The sequence below is a fragment of the Balaenoptera musculus genome, chromosome 11, assembly GCF_009873245.2.
Source record: "Balaenoptera musculus isolate JJ_BM4_2016_0621 chromosome 11, mBalMus1.pri.v3, whole genome shotgun sequence".
NCBI classification, from domain to species: domain Eukaryota; kingdom Metazoa; phylum Chordata; class Mammalia; order Artiodactyla; family Balaenopteridae; genus Balaenoptera; species Balaenoptera musculus.
Genome location: NC_045795.1, coordinates 12,655,345 through 12,673,155, shown reverse-complemented (window position 1 = coordinate 12,673,155; position 17,811 = coordinate 12,655,345). Strand labels below are relative to the sequence as shown.

General features: G+C 39.6%; 1 protein-coding gene across 7 annotated transcripts in view; it reads left to right on the top strand.

Annotated features, from left to right (window-relative positions):
• The window catches only part of ATXN1 (ataxin 1), a 396,430-nt gene that overhangs the window by 153,001 nt on the left and 225,618 nt on the right, over positions 1–17,811 (top strand). The window lies entirely within an intron of this gene.

The following is a 17,811-nucleotide window of genomic DNA, read 5'->3' as shown; positions in this document are numbered from 1 at the left end:
TGGGGATGTTTACATGTCTGTTCACACACACACACACGCACACACAGACAAAACATAAACATACATCTGTAGATTCACGTGTCCTCCATCTGTTTATTCTCTCCATCTCTTTATAAAAATGGAACCCTTGCTTTTTTGTGGGAAAGAAATTAGTTTCTATTCCTTTTGAGCTCACTGACTTGGATGGTGACAAGGCATTAATAAGAAAGAGATAACTCTGATCATTGTATTTATAAATTCAGCTAGAGAGACGACCATCAGATGGTAGTGGTGAACAATGCAACACGTGCTATCACCTAACCTTTTTCTTCCTCTTAACAATGCAATAATGAACATCTTTTCATTACAAGTTATTTACCTACAAATATATAGCATACCACTGAATACATATCCTAAAATACATTTAATTGATCTTCTCTAGTTGGACATTTAAGTTGTTTCTAATTTTTTTTTTTTGCTTTTATGCTACCAAGAATGTTCTTATGGCTTCATGTTAGTTGCCATTATTAATGGTTTCCTTGGGATAGTTCCTTAGCAGTAAATTGCTGAATTTAAGAGTTTTCAAGTTTTAAGACTCTTGATACTTGTTGCCAAATTACTTTCCAATAAAGTCAGACCAGTTTATATTTCCAGAGGCGCAGTATATGACAGACTTACTTCCATACAGTTTTGCCAGCGCTGAGAATTTTGAAAACAAAGAGTCTTTGCCAGTTGATTCTGAGAAATGGTGTCTCTGTGTGTCCCTTTTTTGGGGGTGGTGGTTGTGAGGGAGGGGGCATTTATTTGTAAATAATACTATTTTGAAGAACCTTTCTTCTGTAGACAGTAGCATGCTTGAAACTTACCAATAGTAAACATTTGAGAAATAATACTGAATCAAGAAGCATGGAAGGGTCCTAGACAACCATGAGATCACATACTTTTTCAATGGAAAACATAATTTTTTATTTTTTAATAAGAATAAGAAGGTATTTAATAAAAAGCAGCCATCATTAAACATGGATCTGAAGTTAATATACATGTATGTGTGTGTGTATATATATATGTACATTTGCAGGTGTGTATATATATGTGTGTGTGTATATGTATGTATGCACACACATACATATGTGTGTATGTATAACACTACATACATATATGTGTGTCTGTATACATACACATATACCCATCCAACATTGGGAGGAGGATGAAATATAATTATGGTAACCGTATGATTCAGGGGCTGTAGATCACAGTCGATAAGACAGCAGGCTCCAGACTGCCTTGGCTCAAACTCCAGCTCTGCTATTTTCTTGAAGTATGACCTTGGGCAAGTTACTATACAGCTCAAAGTCCAAGTTTATAAAATTTAGATAATACTAGTACCCATCTCATAGGGTGTCTTTACAAGGAGCTATATGTGAGATGATTTAAAAGTCCTATTCCAAAAGAGTATTTAATGCTATGAGAAGATGGTCACGATCAAAGTGAAAAAAGCAAAGTACGACACTAACCATGGTACAATCCCATTCTTGTAAAACTGTTTTTTCCCTTCTTCCTCCTTTGTTTCATCTTCCTCTGGGATCCAAAAAAGGTATAGTATATTTCTGAATGGCTTTTATTAGAATTAATGGAGTAATCCCAGTTCTGGAGAAACTGGCTGACTGAAGTCTGCAGGTCAGAGACCCATTCGCCACAGAGCTATGAAGTCAAAACTGTCTATGACACTGGCCCGTGGGTCCCTTGGAGCAGCCCTTATGTGAGAACAGAGCCTCATCCCCACCCCCGGCTGCCTGACTCCTGAGATACAGCGAGGACCTTGGATAAGGCCAGCTTCCTGGCCCCCTGGAGCTGCACTGAATCTCTAATGGTCCAGCTCCACATATGAGCTGCGCTGCTAGGCTCATCTTGTCCTCCCATTACTAAATAAGCTTCCTTTCACAAGGGTGAGTCCCTCAACCCTTGAACCACATCATAAGGTTGCAATGTAGAAGGAAAAAGAGTCAGAGCGTGATTTGGCATCAAGGAGACAAACCCACGGCGACTTGTCTGGCTTCAGCTAATGCTTTTCACCCGAGACTCTGCAAGTCTTGTGTAGGTACATTTGTTTTGGCCCAAATTTCCAGTCTAATTTGAACAGCTCTGTACTTTTCAGTAAAAGAGGAACATCTGAATTCCCAATTAAGACAGTTAAGCTTAAGAATTCCTCTTTAGTGGACCATAAATTATTCTCCTCGTAATGATTACGAGGACGCATAAGAAAATGAAACTTGTGTTTATGCACGTAGATATGTTATTTCAACAAAATTAATAAGTTCACAAAGGGAGAGAGGACAACGAATGTGTCAGCACAGATAGGTCAGCAAAAGAGTGCGTCGTGTTCTGCCAGACTCCGGCGAGCTGAGGTGGAAAGGCCGAGCATCTCCGTAGTAAGGGTGGTGATAACACCGCCATATGGGATGTTTGGTATTTGGAGAGCGCTTTGATTCCTCCCCGACTACAGAATCAATAGGGACTCAAACAGAGAGGAAGAAAGGATTCTCTAGCTGTGCATGCTGGCTGGTGTGCAGAAGTGCAGACACGTTGATTACTAGGGGCTTACCAGGGTGAAATTCCTCTAGGGAGGCAGAAGAGTAGGGACTATTTAACCACATTTCACAGCAGTTTTGGGTTGTCTCCATAACCAGACCATTGCTGCAATCACGTGGGAAACTTCTCTGCAAGACCAGGCCAAATCATTCTTGAGAACTCAATTCAGAGAGTCCCATAGGGCCTTTGGGGGTGCCTTCTGGCTTTGCCAGTACAGAGTGAGAGCACAGATTTTGAATTGGAAGAAACTGAGAGGATGTCTTTAAATTCTGATCTCATTTAGTCATTTATCTCTCATGTATTCATTCAGCAAATACCTCTTTGGGGGCTACTATGTACTCACACAGTCCTAAGCACTGGAGATATGGAATGGGACAAGGTAGACAAGGGGCCTACCCTGATAGAGCTTTCATTTCTAAGGCAGATACCGTCGGCAGCATCAGAACCTGGTTTGGGTGAACAGGGGAGATGATCTGGACCATTCTAGAAGGAGGTTTAGAGTGAATCTGAAATGAGAGAGTGGAGAAACCAGTGGAGAAAAAGACTTGTTGATCCGGAAGGCGCAGGCAGAAAGAACCAGAGGAGAGGGACTAGCGGTGAGGTTGTGGTTACTGAAAGCAGGACCAGATTGGGACGTGAAGAAGGTACCGAGAGAAGACAAGTGTGAAACTTGGCTTGGATGCACAGTTGTCAGAGCCCATAAAAATCATGTAGCCATTGATCTCTCAATTTAGGTAATAGAAGTAAAGCTTGCTATTGATAATCTGTCTTTTAACAAATTGTGAAATGGGTGTTTTATTCTATGACTGTATAAACATGTGAGACAGGAGAGTGGATGGCTCATGGTATAGGGTGGTACTTTCTTTTTTCAACCGCACCCAAAAGAAGAACTGAGGTGGTGGCTTCACCTGAACACATTGACCTTACTCTAACTTTGACTAGTGACATCCCTATTCTTACCTTATCCACCATCCTTCACGTTAGAGAGCAAGATTAGTTCTATGATCAATTTTCCCTTCTGTGGGCAACCACAGTTAACTTTATTTAGTTAACTTTAAACAGATTTAACTTCTGGATCGAAATAGTCTCTCCAGTTGTCACCTCTTGGCCTCTTTAGTATTTTGGTACCCTTCCACTCAGCTTGTTTGTGGGATTGTGGTTCTTCTTACCTTCCTCCCTCCATTCTTGGTTGCTTTTAGTGGTCTCTTAAATAATAAAATCCACTTAGAGATTTATTTTATCTCCTTTGACCTTCAACATGGGTTTGGTAAAGGCTACATTTTTGGCTTTGGCTTTACTATCATTGAGGGACCCTTTTCTTCCGCTTTATTGCTCCCTAGTCAACTGCTTTATTCTGGGGCTCAAACTTCTACCATATATTTTACTCAAATACTTTTCCTTTCTTTGACAAGCCCAGTTCGTTTAGTTTAATTGTCCATCCCACTCCCAACCCATTCCACCCAAGCCCCCAACACACACACTGGGATTTGCAATGTACATTTCCAAGGTTAAGAAAACCCTATTGATATTCATTAAATCTTTAAAATAGAGATCTTCTCCAAAATCATCTTTTAGCATAAATATATTCTTCTCTTTTCCACTCTAGTTCCTTCAGTCTGAAGGTAGTCTGCATAACTCATAGCTAGTTTGGGAGAAGGTATTATTTTGAGACACTTTAATGATGTTTTTCATGGCAAAATGAAAAACGTAGAGACAGAGGCTCCAGGGTACATAGTGTTTTATATGTAGGCATAGCTTTTCAAAACTATTTTGGAGTGTATTCGAGTATCTAAAATAATTTACGAGACTTCTGTATAAAGCATTTTATTCTTTGAAAAATCTTATAAATATAATTTACTGTGTCAGTGTGCAAACATTCACATAGTTCTCTTACCTTTCATGAAATGAGGTAGAATATTTTGTCATCTGACAGTAAAACACATGAGCAAATGGTTGATACCAAAGCCTACTGCTTTATTTTATTTTTTTTCTTTTCCACGTTGGGATGCTGAAGCATAATGCTGCAGAGATTTCCTCCCTCCTGATACACTAATGCTGCTCTCAGTGTTGGCAAACTGTACTAGTCAAAGTGTGAGTGATGACTAGGTGTAGAAATATCAAAGTGTCAGTATTCTGTGGTACTTTTTAAATTACTCTCTTTTTTTTCTCTTAGAGTTTATCAAATGAGATGAAGTATTTGAATATGTTTTCTAAGTTCTAGAATATTACCTATTATAGCCATTGGTGGTATAGTATTTAGAGGTTGAAGGGAACGTGAAGATCATTTAGTCCCCTTTTCCCCCAACTCAAGACCCCCTCAAATATCATTAGTGCCTTTCATTTCACCAGGGTTCAGATAGCGAGTCATTGATTGTTCATTGATTATTGGAAAGAACCATTATCACTGTAAGATTTAGAAATAGTATATAGAAATTCATGGGAGTAATATACTCTTCTGTTTGAGTTAGCAAGAAACAAAAGATGCATGCCTCTAGATGCCAAGTGGTATCAAGGATTATGTCTTTAGATTAAATGAGAAGTATATCATTGATATTTATTTAGATTTTCACTAAGTGTTTTGAGTAAAATTTGGGAAGGTTGTTTCTATGACTTGGCAATTTACTCTGCCTCCTGTTTTCTCTTTGGAAGTATTCTTTCTTCTCTATCTTTCATTTTTCTTTAAAGTGAGGACAACAGGTCACTGTGAAGATTACATACATAGTCAACTTTTAGAACATTTCCTGGCCTGGCACATGGTTAAAGCATCTGCTGCTACTAATTCTACTCTGTTGTTTCTCCCTGCTACTTCACACTCTGTTTTTTCTGGTAGAGATTTTTCTTGAGTATCAAAAATAAATCAATATAACCAAACAACACAAGAAATTAAGTACTGATATCATATGCTTTAGAAGCTGGGGTTGTGTTTGGTTCCACTGGTGGAGATGTGATCCTCTGAGTGCATCCATGGCTGAACCCAAGTTCAAGTGGAACGCCCTGGGTCTGGGGATCAGGAGAGCTTTGAACAAGGTACTCACTTTGTGCCTGCAAGTTTTATATCTGTAACATGAGCGGACTACTCTCTGAGGCTTCTTCTGCTTCTAAAAGAGATCATCATCTTACATCCTTGATGTTTTAAGGCTTTGAAGTCCCCATAGAAAAGAAGCCATGAAAAGTCCCAGTCACCCTTTCTATTCTCTCCATGCATTTGTGTATATGTGTGGAGTGTTTTTTGGTTTGTTTCCTCCTTCATGTTCAGGTGGAGCTAATGACCTGCCCCTCAAGTGATGATGATAAAACAAAACAAAACACTTCCTTCCTGCACCAAGGCAACCCCCTCCAGATGCTGAACCTCTTAAGCTAGTATTCAGATGTCACAGAGAGAGCATCACTTCACTTGCCACTGAAATACAGCCATCTCTGGAGGGAAATTTGGCAGCTGTGTAATAGTCAAGCTGCAGTACTTATATGACAGTTTGGGGAAAGGAGTGAGACAGAAATAGCAGATTCCAAAATAATCCAATTAAAAGAGCTGGGAAAGCAGAGTTGGGCAACAGGAAGGGAGGATGGGATGCCCTGAAGTTGGATTATCTCTACGGGTTAGACAATGTGGACTTCAGCTCCTGAAGCTCGATGGTGACCACAGTCAGCAATCTCCTACACACACCAGAGAGGGGGCTTGTCTGATAGCCCATTTGGCTATAATCTTGTGAGTTTTCTCTCTCTTTTCCCAGTGATCTAATTATCAGGCTGTGTTGGCACATGAATAGATCTGTCTTTCAGAGCCATCTCCTCGTTTTGCCCCCTGCATAGGATAATGTCATGGTGTAGTATTTATGACATCAGAATATACTACGCTGAGAAGTTGTTATGTTAAAGCACCTTTTAAATGGCTCAGGCAGGATGAACTTGCAGATAAGAAAGGACAACCCCTCCCCCCCCAAAAAGAAAGGACAGCCCTACTCTTTAATTCAAAGATCTTGGCAATAACAGTGACTGGGGAGGAAGATTCAAGAAATGTACGTGGTAGACGAATGCAGTTGAATAAAAATGGAGAATTCTTTAAGTTTTCTAGAGTGGAAGTTACCATTGTGATTCATATTAGAGCAAGATCATGGAAGTTGTAGTGGATAAAATTGAAAAATACTAAGCAATGTGCACAACAATTTTTTAAAAAGCACAGACAGAAGAGTTGTCAACACAGAAATAATCAGATCATCAGATAATAGGACATCAGATCTCTCAAAAGGGAGATTCCAGGGAATAAAGGAAGCAGATACTAAAGGAACCAGGGCATTTCAATTTAACCAGAAAAGAGAAAACTTTAAAAATATATATAGGGAAAATTTTAAAATCTATAGTTTCATTTAGAAGCGTATAAAATCTTTAGGTAAGGAGCAGAGTTCCTATAGTCTACTATTATAAAATAGAACCAAAATGAATTCAAGGAAAATTAAATTCGTGTTGTGGAAAAAAAAAAAAAAGGAGATTTGCTAACAGAGATTCTGGTTTTGAGTTTCAGTTGTACAATTTATTTGCTTTGTAACCTTGGGGAAATCACTTAAAATCTGAGGGTTTTTTTTTTTTTTCTAAATCTGTAAAATAGAGATAATTATATCTCACAGGGGTGCTGTGAGGATCAAGTGTAGGAATGCATAGAAAATGTATGGTGAATTGTAAGGCCCTCCACATACGTTATTTCTGTAAATATGCACCGTTTTTATGGAGAAGCTCTTAGGGGCAGTGATCACCTGTGTGTGTGAGGATAACTTAGAGGACCAATCACATAGAGGAAAAATCTATTGTGAATAATTTTAAAATATACGTGAATTTTTTTTTCAGCTCCTCGTTTTTCTGGCCCGGAAATTCTTCTATGTTTATGGGATTTTTCTAAAACTTTTCCAGCCAGCTCTGTTAACAGAGTCGTCCACTATCTGTTGAGCTAGAAACCCCATGATTTTATAGTAAATATTGCTTCTGAGTAAACCTTGAATAACAGATTGAAAAAAAGAATGTTGTCTTGTTTTATTTAATAATCCTCATTTCAGGAGGTTTAGGCAGAAATAGGAGGGGGTCTGTGCGAGGGACAAGACTCCAATAAGTAGGATGCTAAATGATGAAGACTTTGCAACGGAAAAGGTGAAGCACAGTAAATCTCTACAACGTGTGGGCTGGCGTGCTGAAGTTCCCTTTATGCAGCAGCCCATCTGTCTCATTAGCTTCTGTGTTTCTTAATCACAGACTCCATGAAGTGTCTACTGGGCTTTTTTTTTTTTTTTAGTATTTTATCTTAATCTCCTACAAAAGTTAACGAAAGGAAATCAGCTGGATTAGGTGCTGTTTGTGGGTATTCCCATGCAAGTCGGGGACTGCAACAAGCTCTATTTATAAGTGGATACTAACGTGGGGGCCAGTCTGTATGCGTATGAGTGTATTTGCATGTTGCACTCATGAATATGTGTGCATTTGTGCAGATATCCACAGATATAGCACATAGGTGCATCTGTTGTATGTACCCTCCCATGGAAAAGACACATTGACATTAGTTAGAAAGGGTGATATAAAATAGTGAAAGTAGAATTCCTTTTGGCAGCATTTACTATTAGAATTAAAGTGGTTGGTGTAACATTGTGTGTGCAGGAGAGTTTGCTTATTCCTCCTTTAGAACAGTAGTAGGAGTTAAATATTAACAGATTTAAGTGTCAATAAAGGTCTAAAAATACACATTCTCTATTGTGTGCAGGTCTTGCGATACAGACGTGTCTCTGCTTGCTTGGAATTCAAAATGCTTCGGATAAAGAATATTGCAGAGTGAAATTTGTGGCAGAAAATGTGCCCGATTGTTTGTTTATTATTCCTGAGGGTGTTTGCAGGGCTGAACTATCACATGTAGAAAAGAACAGCTTTGTTTGGAAAATACAGTAGGAGCAGTACTAGAAAACTGAATTAAGTAAAGAAACTTAGGGAGTCCATCTTTGACTGATGATGCTTCTTATTTGCTCTTCATTATTCCCTGTGAAGGAATAAAAACTATGAAATTGGATTTGAAAACTGAATTAAGACAAATGGCTTCTCAGATTTTTTTTTACCTAAACCGTTTGCGAATTTTCTAGTAAAGCACATAGTCACTATATAAAGAGTCTATGTTTACTACATGAAATCTTCCTAAAAAGTGTGCCCTTGAGGTGTTTGATTTTAGGAATTAGTTTAGAAGATGCAGAGGCAGAGTGTACCCGCTAACTGTATGATAGTATTTGTCTCTAGATATTTTATATGCCCACTATTTTTATAGAGTGAGCAGTGGAGTAAAAAGGGGAACAAAATGCTGTTTTTCTTAAGAAAGTCTTTCCTGCCTGCCTGTCACCCTATGTTTTCTTCTCCAGGTAAAATTTACAATCTTGCCATTTGACCCATCACTGTACAGGTTTCCCTGCTATCCGAAAGTAGAGTGTTCCTGTGAAACCTTTCGTAAGCCGAAATGGCTTAAAGCGAAGAAGCAATTACCTTAGGACACATCTTGCTAACGGCTGCACAAAACAAATGGGGAGATAAAGCACAGATGCTCACAGACACAGTTCAAACCTATGGTGTCTTGATGCTGAGATGCTTACTGTAGTTCCAGGAAGGAGCTTGGTGGTGCCACTCTTCTGCTGGGGGTGTGCGCTGCCACTGTAACGGCTGCTGCAAAACCAGTGCTAAAACCATTTCCCCTTTTCACCTGTTTTCATAAAAGCCAAAATCCTCCTCGGATTTCTTTCCATTAGCAAAAATAGGTGCTGATATAGGTCTTTTGTAAAAGCAAAGTGCCATGAAGCGAACTTTTGAAAACTGGAGTAAACTTGTACTCTCCAAATACTTTTATCAAGGACTTCTAGACAGTCACATGAATTTCTATTAACTAGGCTGTTAACATCTTGAAAAAAGGAACTGTTTTATTTGTTGTCACTCTAGCACCTAAGACAAGGCCCTAAACATCATTTGTTTGATGAATGAATCAATGACTCAATCCAGTGAATCAGACACCTACTTTTCAAAAGTGTCAAGGTTCTTTAAAGATCAGGAAGGATTGAGGAATGGCCACAGATTGGAAGAGATGAAAGAGACATGGCAACTAAATGCAAGGTGAAATCCGAGATTGGATCCTGAAACAGAGGAAGACATTAGTGGAAAAACTGGTGACATCCTAGTACATTCTATAGTTTAGTTAGCAGTACTGACCAAGGTTAATTTTCTAGTTTTGATAATTGTTCTTTGGTTATGTAAGATGTTGACTTAAGGGGAAGCTGGATGAAGGGTACAAAGGAACACTCCTGCTTTTGCAACTCTCTGTAAATCTAAAATTATCTTTATGAAAATCTTGTTGAAGGGTGCAATACCAATCCACAAGAAGCAAGTCAGAGCCATACATGGCAGTATACAGCTAAGAACTTGTGATGGAGGGGCCAGCTCTAGGCTGAGTGGGTATTGAGGGGAAGGAGAGATGGCTGGGGATTGAAGTGGCCAGGAAGAGTTTCATTCGAGAAGGAAAACCTGATTTGCAGCTTGAAAGGAGGGCTAGATATGATGGATGGGGCACACTGAGAAGTTGTTCTAGTTGCAGGGACAGCAGGGACAAAGGCACGAGGGAAGGATGCAGGTGACCTTTGTGGCTGAGTGATGTGTGTATTTCTGCTGGAGATCAGTGTGAAAGAAAGTTGGGCAGCTTTGGGGAAGACAGAGGAGAGGATCATTAAGACCTGGCAGAGGAGTTTGAAGTTAATAGGGCAGGTGATGCAGAGTTGCAAGTTCTTGTTCAAGGAAATAACTCAGTGACACGATATATATATATATCGTGCAAGGAATGCATATATATATATATATATATGCAGTTGGTGACAGGGTATCCAGGGTGGCTGGAGTTGGGAAAGATGGAGGTCAGAGGGTTAAGAGTTAGAAGTAGGTAATGAGAGCCTATTCATTTGAGGCCTGGGTTGGGAAGGATGGGGGTGTCTGAAAAGGAAGAGGAAGCAACATATCCAAAAGCGTTTGAGGAGGTAGAATCATAGAATGTAGTGATTGATGAATATGGGAATGGAGGAGGAGGAGTCGATGAAAATCCCTGGGTCAAGCTTACAGACAGGTGGTGCTGATGTCAGTAATTGAAATCCTTCATTCTGCAGATATTTGAGTGCCTACATTGGAGAATTATGTATTGTAGGTGAAGAAGGAGGATTAAATAGAGTATAAACACAATGTGTGCCTACAGTGAGACTTGGAGCAGGAAAGTCCATGGCTTGAGCTGGACTGAATGAATTTATACATGACCAGGTCAGACCCACCGAAGCGGTCCCTGTCTTCCAAATAAAAAGAAGGGAGAGGATTACTCTGTTTTTTAATAGCAGCCATGAACAGTGGTAGAGTATTTTTCAAGTTGGCATTTCTCTCTGCTTGATAAAGATGTCAGGCCTACTGTTCAGACTCAATTCACAGAAAACCTCTCTATCAAATCACCATTTTATTGAGGAAAAACCCACACATACTCCTTTAACTCTGCCAAGGTAGAGGTCCCTGGGTCCCAGGGGTCCCAAACATGAAAGCTAAAATACCATAAAAGCACAATGAACTTTATGGAAGAAGAAATAGAAAAGGTAAGCTTGCGTGCTTAATTGAAACTGCTAATCTTCAGGCTCTGTGTCTTTTTCACTTGTTGCTATAATGAGTGGGCTCATAATGAATGCTCTTCCGGTTGGGTTTAGTCATGGCATTCTTCTCTTCTCTTGGGCTTGTCCCTCAATCTGTGTAATTTAGGAAAGAGTTTCGGTAGCGTTCATTTCCTTGTTTTCCTCGGTTATTACACACATGTCCACAGATAGTTCAAAGATGACACTATTTTTGTACCTCTGCAGTAAGCTGGTAGCCTCCAAATCAGCAGTTGTGACCTGTTACCCCTACAGTCGGGAGTTAGTCTTGGGGCTTGGGTAACATCAGGGTAGGGGCATAATCGTCGGTGTCTTTCCCTTGTGCATACTTGGACTTACACATTTGATCATGGCTGGCAGTCATCAGATTTGTGTCTTAAAGGAAGGTCTCTGAAGGTTTCCATTCCTCTCTTAGTCAACATTTCAAGTTATGTTTCTAACATAGCCCTTCTTTGATAGCAATCAGGGATTAGGCTAAATACACATTTTATTGACAATAGGCAACTGAAGAGAAGGTTAACCCCTTTTATGATTAACTATAAATGGAAGTTGCTTGATATTCTTGAAAAAACATAAAATTGTGGTTCTGATTCGAGCCCAGAATTGAGTATCACTTTTACAGCACGTAAACTTAATTTTCAAATATCTTTTTAACGATGAGAACTCTCCATGGAATGTGAGTTTGCCTACGGTGGGTTTAAAACATGGTTTAAATGGCAGTGTGTTTCATAATATGAATAGATGTTTTGTGGAGAATGTAAAAAGAAATGACATCTTTTGTAAAGTGGACTTTGGCAATGGCAGAATACTCTGGAAAGTGACTGCGGGGCCCCCTTTGTGGGCCTGCTGTGGAGGCATATATGTTCAAACTGGCAGGATAAAGAAGCTTTTTATGTCCTTTTTAACTAATGTATTGACTTCAGGATTTTTTCGTAGGGAACTTATTTCAAAATTGTAATTGTAGAGACTTCCCTGGCGGTCCAGTGGTTAAGACTTCCCCTTCCAATGCAGGGGTTGCGGATACGATCCCTGGTCGGGGAGCTAGGATCCCACATGCCTCACAGCCAAAAAAAAAAAAAAAGAAGAAGAAAAAAAGGAGAAAAAAACCAAAACATAAAACAGAAGCAATATTGTAACAAATTCAATAAAGACTTTAAAGATGGTCAACATCAAAAAAATCTTTAAAAACATTGTAATCATAGTCAATGGTTCTATGTAAAGATTCCATAGAAAAATACTTACTTTGTCCAGTGGGTCTTTCCACAGTCCCATAGAGGCCAGTCACTTTTCTTCCCTTCTCAGAGCGCCTGAAGCTTTTGAGTGCATTTACCACAGTGGGTGACTCGTTTTCTTTTGGCAGCAGAAGTGGAAGTCACATGCTGACCTTGGAGCACCATTTTGAACTTATTCTCAAAAAAGTTGCAAGGTAAAGGCAGATGGAATCTCTGCTCTGTAACCCTCAGGCGAGTTCCATAAGGATTGGGAAATCCATCAGGTCATCCTTTGTCAAAGAGGTGGTGCACACACATCAAACAGGTTAATTCATTATTTCTTAAGACGCCACGTGGGAAGTGCATGACCATTCAACCTCGTGGGCCTTTCAGAGATGCAACAAAGACATGAGGGTGGAAAGTGCCAGAAAATTGCTGCTGGAAGGAGTAAGGATAGAAAGCCAAGTTTTAGGATTAGACAAAATCTGTTTAAATTTATATTAGAGTTTTACTGTACCTTATAACAACTCAATAATGAAATACGGGGGAGATTTACAGAGCGAGAGGTGGGGGATGTTTATAGATTCTTTCTCTTCTCCACTCTCATCTTTCCTTCTTTAGTCTTTTTTCTCCCCTTTCCCATTAAAAGTAAACTGAATGAATGAATATATAAGAGGACGAAGTGAGCAAGCTGCTTTTAACAAAATTCAAGTGATGTCACTTCTGTGAATTTTGTCATAAAAATGATACAATCCTAGTTTTCTTATCCAGCAGACATACTTCTGCGACCCTGATCTACTTATGAAATCAGGAAATAATAGGAAAAAACCTTCTCAGCAAAGAGAAAAATGAAAGACCCAAAATCCTGTACTTGACCCTGTAGGTGAGGTCCTGAGATACTCAGAGCCCTGTTGGCTTAGAAGGACACTCAAATGAAGGTTAATGATTTAACAAGTTTACTTATCCAGTTCCCCAAGCAGACTGAAAGGAGTAAGAAGGCTCTCTAGTATTAAATATACAGACCACAGTGAAGGAAGAAGGAAAACTAGAAAAACTAGAAGCATAATAAAATCTCAGCGGGGTGAGGCCATTTAGTTTGGAGACAGACCAGCTTAATGGATTATTCAGGATAGGCGAACATAAAGGACTTTTCCTGAGATGCAACAAAAAGGTGATGGTGCAGAGGGCAAGGATGTCACAGTAAAAAACAACCCAACCCTCAGGGAGGAACACAATAGAAGTTTCTTTTTCAATCATGTTATAGTTAACTTGGGTTCCACAGTTGGGGGTGGAGGTGTCCACATGGTGGTGATTCCCAGACCCAGAGTCCTTCCATCTCTCGGCTCAGCTGTTCCCTAGGGTCAATGGGAGAACTTCACGATCTTTTGCGGCAATTTGGCCAGCAGTTGGGGGAGAGAGAGAGAGTGAATATTTTCATTGGAGGTTTGTTAGTGGACGTGGCGCACATCGTTCTCTTTCACCTTCCCTGGACCAGAATTTAGTCCCATGGACATACCTAACTGCAGGTAAAGCTGGGAAATGTCAACCTGTATGTCAGGGAAGCTGGTTTGTTGAAACACAAACCAGCCTCTGCTTCAACTGGATACCTTCCCCAGCCGGGTGTCATCCTCTGCCTCCATCCCAGCTGCACCCTGGGTGTGTACACGGGTGAGTACCCAGTTATTTGCAGGATATCACAATACATGTGTCCTCGGAAAATCAGGATCCCACTGAGTCGATGTATCAGGACTCTGCATCCTTCAAACCCTCTTGATCTGAACGTGCATTCCCTGATGTTATCTTCAATGGGAAGAAGAGCAAACAGTCGTGTGGCTTCACAAGGAAAGGCAAGGACCTTTGTACATGCTGCTCCTAGGAGATGGCACCTCCACCACCATCCTGGGCTTTTGTTTGTGCCTATTGGTCAGGAAACTACTTCTACTTGAGTTTTTTCACCTGTACGTCCCGGGAGCTGGGTCCTCTTCCTGTTAACATTACTAAATAGCAAAGGAATTCCTGCAATTACCCCAGTCCTTCCAGATGGCTCACTGTCTGTGTTCTATTCTCAGAGTGTGGTGGTTTTCCCCACTCCACTCTTCCAAGATTATATCTCCCTTGAAAACTCTGAAAACAAGTGTTGATTGAACTGAACTATTTATTGGCCTTTGATTGTCAGATGGCTGGACACAAGAAGAGGAGTTTGGGTAGAGGGGTTGAGGGTTACCTATATAAAATCATTTTCATGCTCTATTACATGGGCTCAGGTGAAGCATTTAGACAGAAGGTGGGTGTGTGTGTGGGGGGAGCACATAAAGAAAGGCAGGCAGATGCCAGAAAGAACTTAAAAGTTCCAGGTAAGGAAGAAGAAACCGTCTTCTCCCCCACCTCCTCCTGATTCTGGTACCTGTTGTTCCCTGCTTAGCATAGAGGCAGCTTGCTTGAGAGCTGTCAGTACTAGAATTTGTCTACATTATGGGCTTAATAGCTCTTGTTTGCCTTCCTATAAGATCAAGCCTTATTTATAACATCGTTTCTCTGAGAAAATGAGTTTGGAGTTCCAAACAACTGACTTAGAAACGAACTTTCTGTACACAATTCATTTATAAGTTGAGGACTGCGTGTACTAGGCATGTAACCCAGAGATAACATTTATCTGCGCTTTATCAGTATGGGCTTGTCAAGTTAACTTGTGTTTACTTTTCTGTGCCTTCATTTTGATAATAGCCTCGCTCTTAAAATTTAATACTGTCTTTATGTGTTGAGAAACATTTCCTTTGGAGGAGCCTCAAATATTCTGTGAATTGGAATAGTGATTTTATTTTATCTCCCAATTTATCTTTAGTAGGATTCATAGCTATGAAAATCTTTTGCTCAGGCAGTCTTTAAATTGTAGAAAAATTGAGAGCTATTTAAAGGAAGTGGGGAAAAAAGGAATTCTCTTCTCATATTACCCTGGGCTGTCAGATATCTTGCAATATAATTACTGTGTTGGTTTGTAAAGGTTAGAGAACTCTGAAGTTTGTAATTCTCTTCTGTGTGTGTTTCATAGATAAAGGGAAAAATCCAACTGATCACAGCAGAATGCCTTGTTAATGTAAAAGTTCTAAGCAGTTTATAGTTTGTCAGTACAGAGACATAATTCATGGATTTTATATTTGCTTTTACAAATATGTGATGAATCAGTTATTTGCTCCACGGAGCCCATTTGCTGATTACGAACCTTGTTTATTTCTAATCCGTATGTACGTGTAATGTGTGCACAGAAATATTCTTGCTAGCATCGTATTGTGAAGCAAAAAGATGGAACCCTGGCCTTAGAAATGCCCCTTCTTGGGGAACTTACTATCCATATACAAGTAAAAATTTCTGCTGCTAGCAGAGCAGCTGACAGAATATGATCATGAATGTTACTGATGCTGTTCTGTTCAGAGGTAGAATGCTGAGGACTGTGTAAGCTTGTCATAGTTAGATTGTCAGGGTGAAGTGCTTCCATATTAAAAAGAATACATTGTTCCCCGCCTTGAACATGCATGCACCCCTGCAATGTTAAGAAACTGTTTCAGCTATTATTCTGACTTGTACTTGCAGGCTCAGATTTTGATTCTAGTGTAGTTAATATTTAGTGAATAGCAGTCATGTGTAATGATCTTTCCCTTCTGTTTAAAACCGTACTGCAGCCCATGTAAGAAACATTTCCTTTTGGTTTTAAGTTTGTCGTGTCTCTTGATGGTTTTTCTTTACTGTCAAAACTATGAGAATAATTTTGATGTCATGATCTTTCTGCCGTCTCCAGGCTGCAATCCCTTTCCCCCGAGCTGTCCTCATAAATTCCAGATCACCTTTATGGTAAATGTTCATTAATTGACTAATACTTTTGAAAGCATTTTATAGAAATTGAACAGCAAAGCTGTGGTTTAGTACAAAGAAGCCCTTTATGAACGGTAGAGTACTATATAAAAGTGAGGCATTACAATCAAATACTGTCAGGTTTTTACTGAGCATTGGCTGTCAAAACATATAAAAGACATATATATTTTCCCATAAGTACACTGCTGTTAATGTTACAAGAGTAGCTAGAAGTTATTCCAATATTGCAAGAGGATGTTTAGGGGAATTCAAGAGTTCTAAAATGCCAACAGAAATCATTAATTAAGGGGGAACTCTTGAAGCCGCCTTTTTAAGACCCCACGAGAAACATGGTACCATCTGAATTTTTCAACCTTACCCAAGCAAAAGCAGAATAGGGTGCTGTACTTCTTAACATTTAGATGCAAAAACATGAAATGCCAAGTGTAGACTATAAATCATTGTTGAATGGATTTATGTTTTATGCCCAGCTCCAGTTTAGATTTCTAGATACCTAGAGATACATGACAGATTTATTCTTGTTATTCGACTTAAATCTTATATAAACTTCTCTTAATTTGCAATGTCATGAAAAATCCTTTTACTTGCTTCCTAGACACTCCCTCTCGTCCCGCTACCCCCGCGCTCCCCACCATCTAGAGTCATGCATGCAGTTACCAGCTCCCATAGCGCTTGGATTCATTTGTAGGTTGTATACACCTAATGGGGTTGGCACCTCTTCGTGGAAATTGGGCCCAATGGGCTACTTTACAGTTTCCTAAAGTGCTTGTCTCAGTAGAAGTTTTATGTCTTATAGCTGGCACACCACTGACCAGAGTAACTTGTTATAAAACATGATGCTTTATCATTTGTTTCGTATATTCGGCCTTGAACATTGAAGCTGAAACATGAAGAGACTAACATTTAAAAAGACTTCATTATGTTTTAAAATGGTTTACATGGAAATTCCTTGAGCAATGCTTCCATATTTGATTCCTGGACTGTTCAAATAATAAAGGCATTTTGTGTGTGTGGACAAAAGCCAGCATTACCCAGAGACCCTCAGAGTCATGTGGAAATATATAATAATCATTATTATTGTTGTGATGGTTATTGTTGCAAAGGAATAAATTGGCCTTCTGATTTTTTAACATCAGTATTCCCTTAAAAACACTTGTGGACATTTATGAAAAAGCTTGGTTTCCTGGAACCAGTAGTATTATGAGGTTACTTTTTAGGTAATTATTGGCATGTTTATCAGATAAGTCAAACAGCAAATGCACTGTGGGGAATGGTTTTTCAGTACTTTCTCCTTGAAGTTTGTTCCCCAAAGAAAACGATGTTGGCTGTTCAGTGGAGTAGTTTGGAGGAAACACTGTTTTTAGGAACTCTGTCCTCGTGGTGTGGAGAAGCCAAAAACCAATGCTTCCGAGCGCCCCCTCGGTATTTTTCAGGAGCTTTAAACTGTGTATAAAAGGCCCATCCACCTTAAAGCTTTTGCCTGTGAAAGA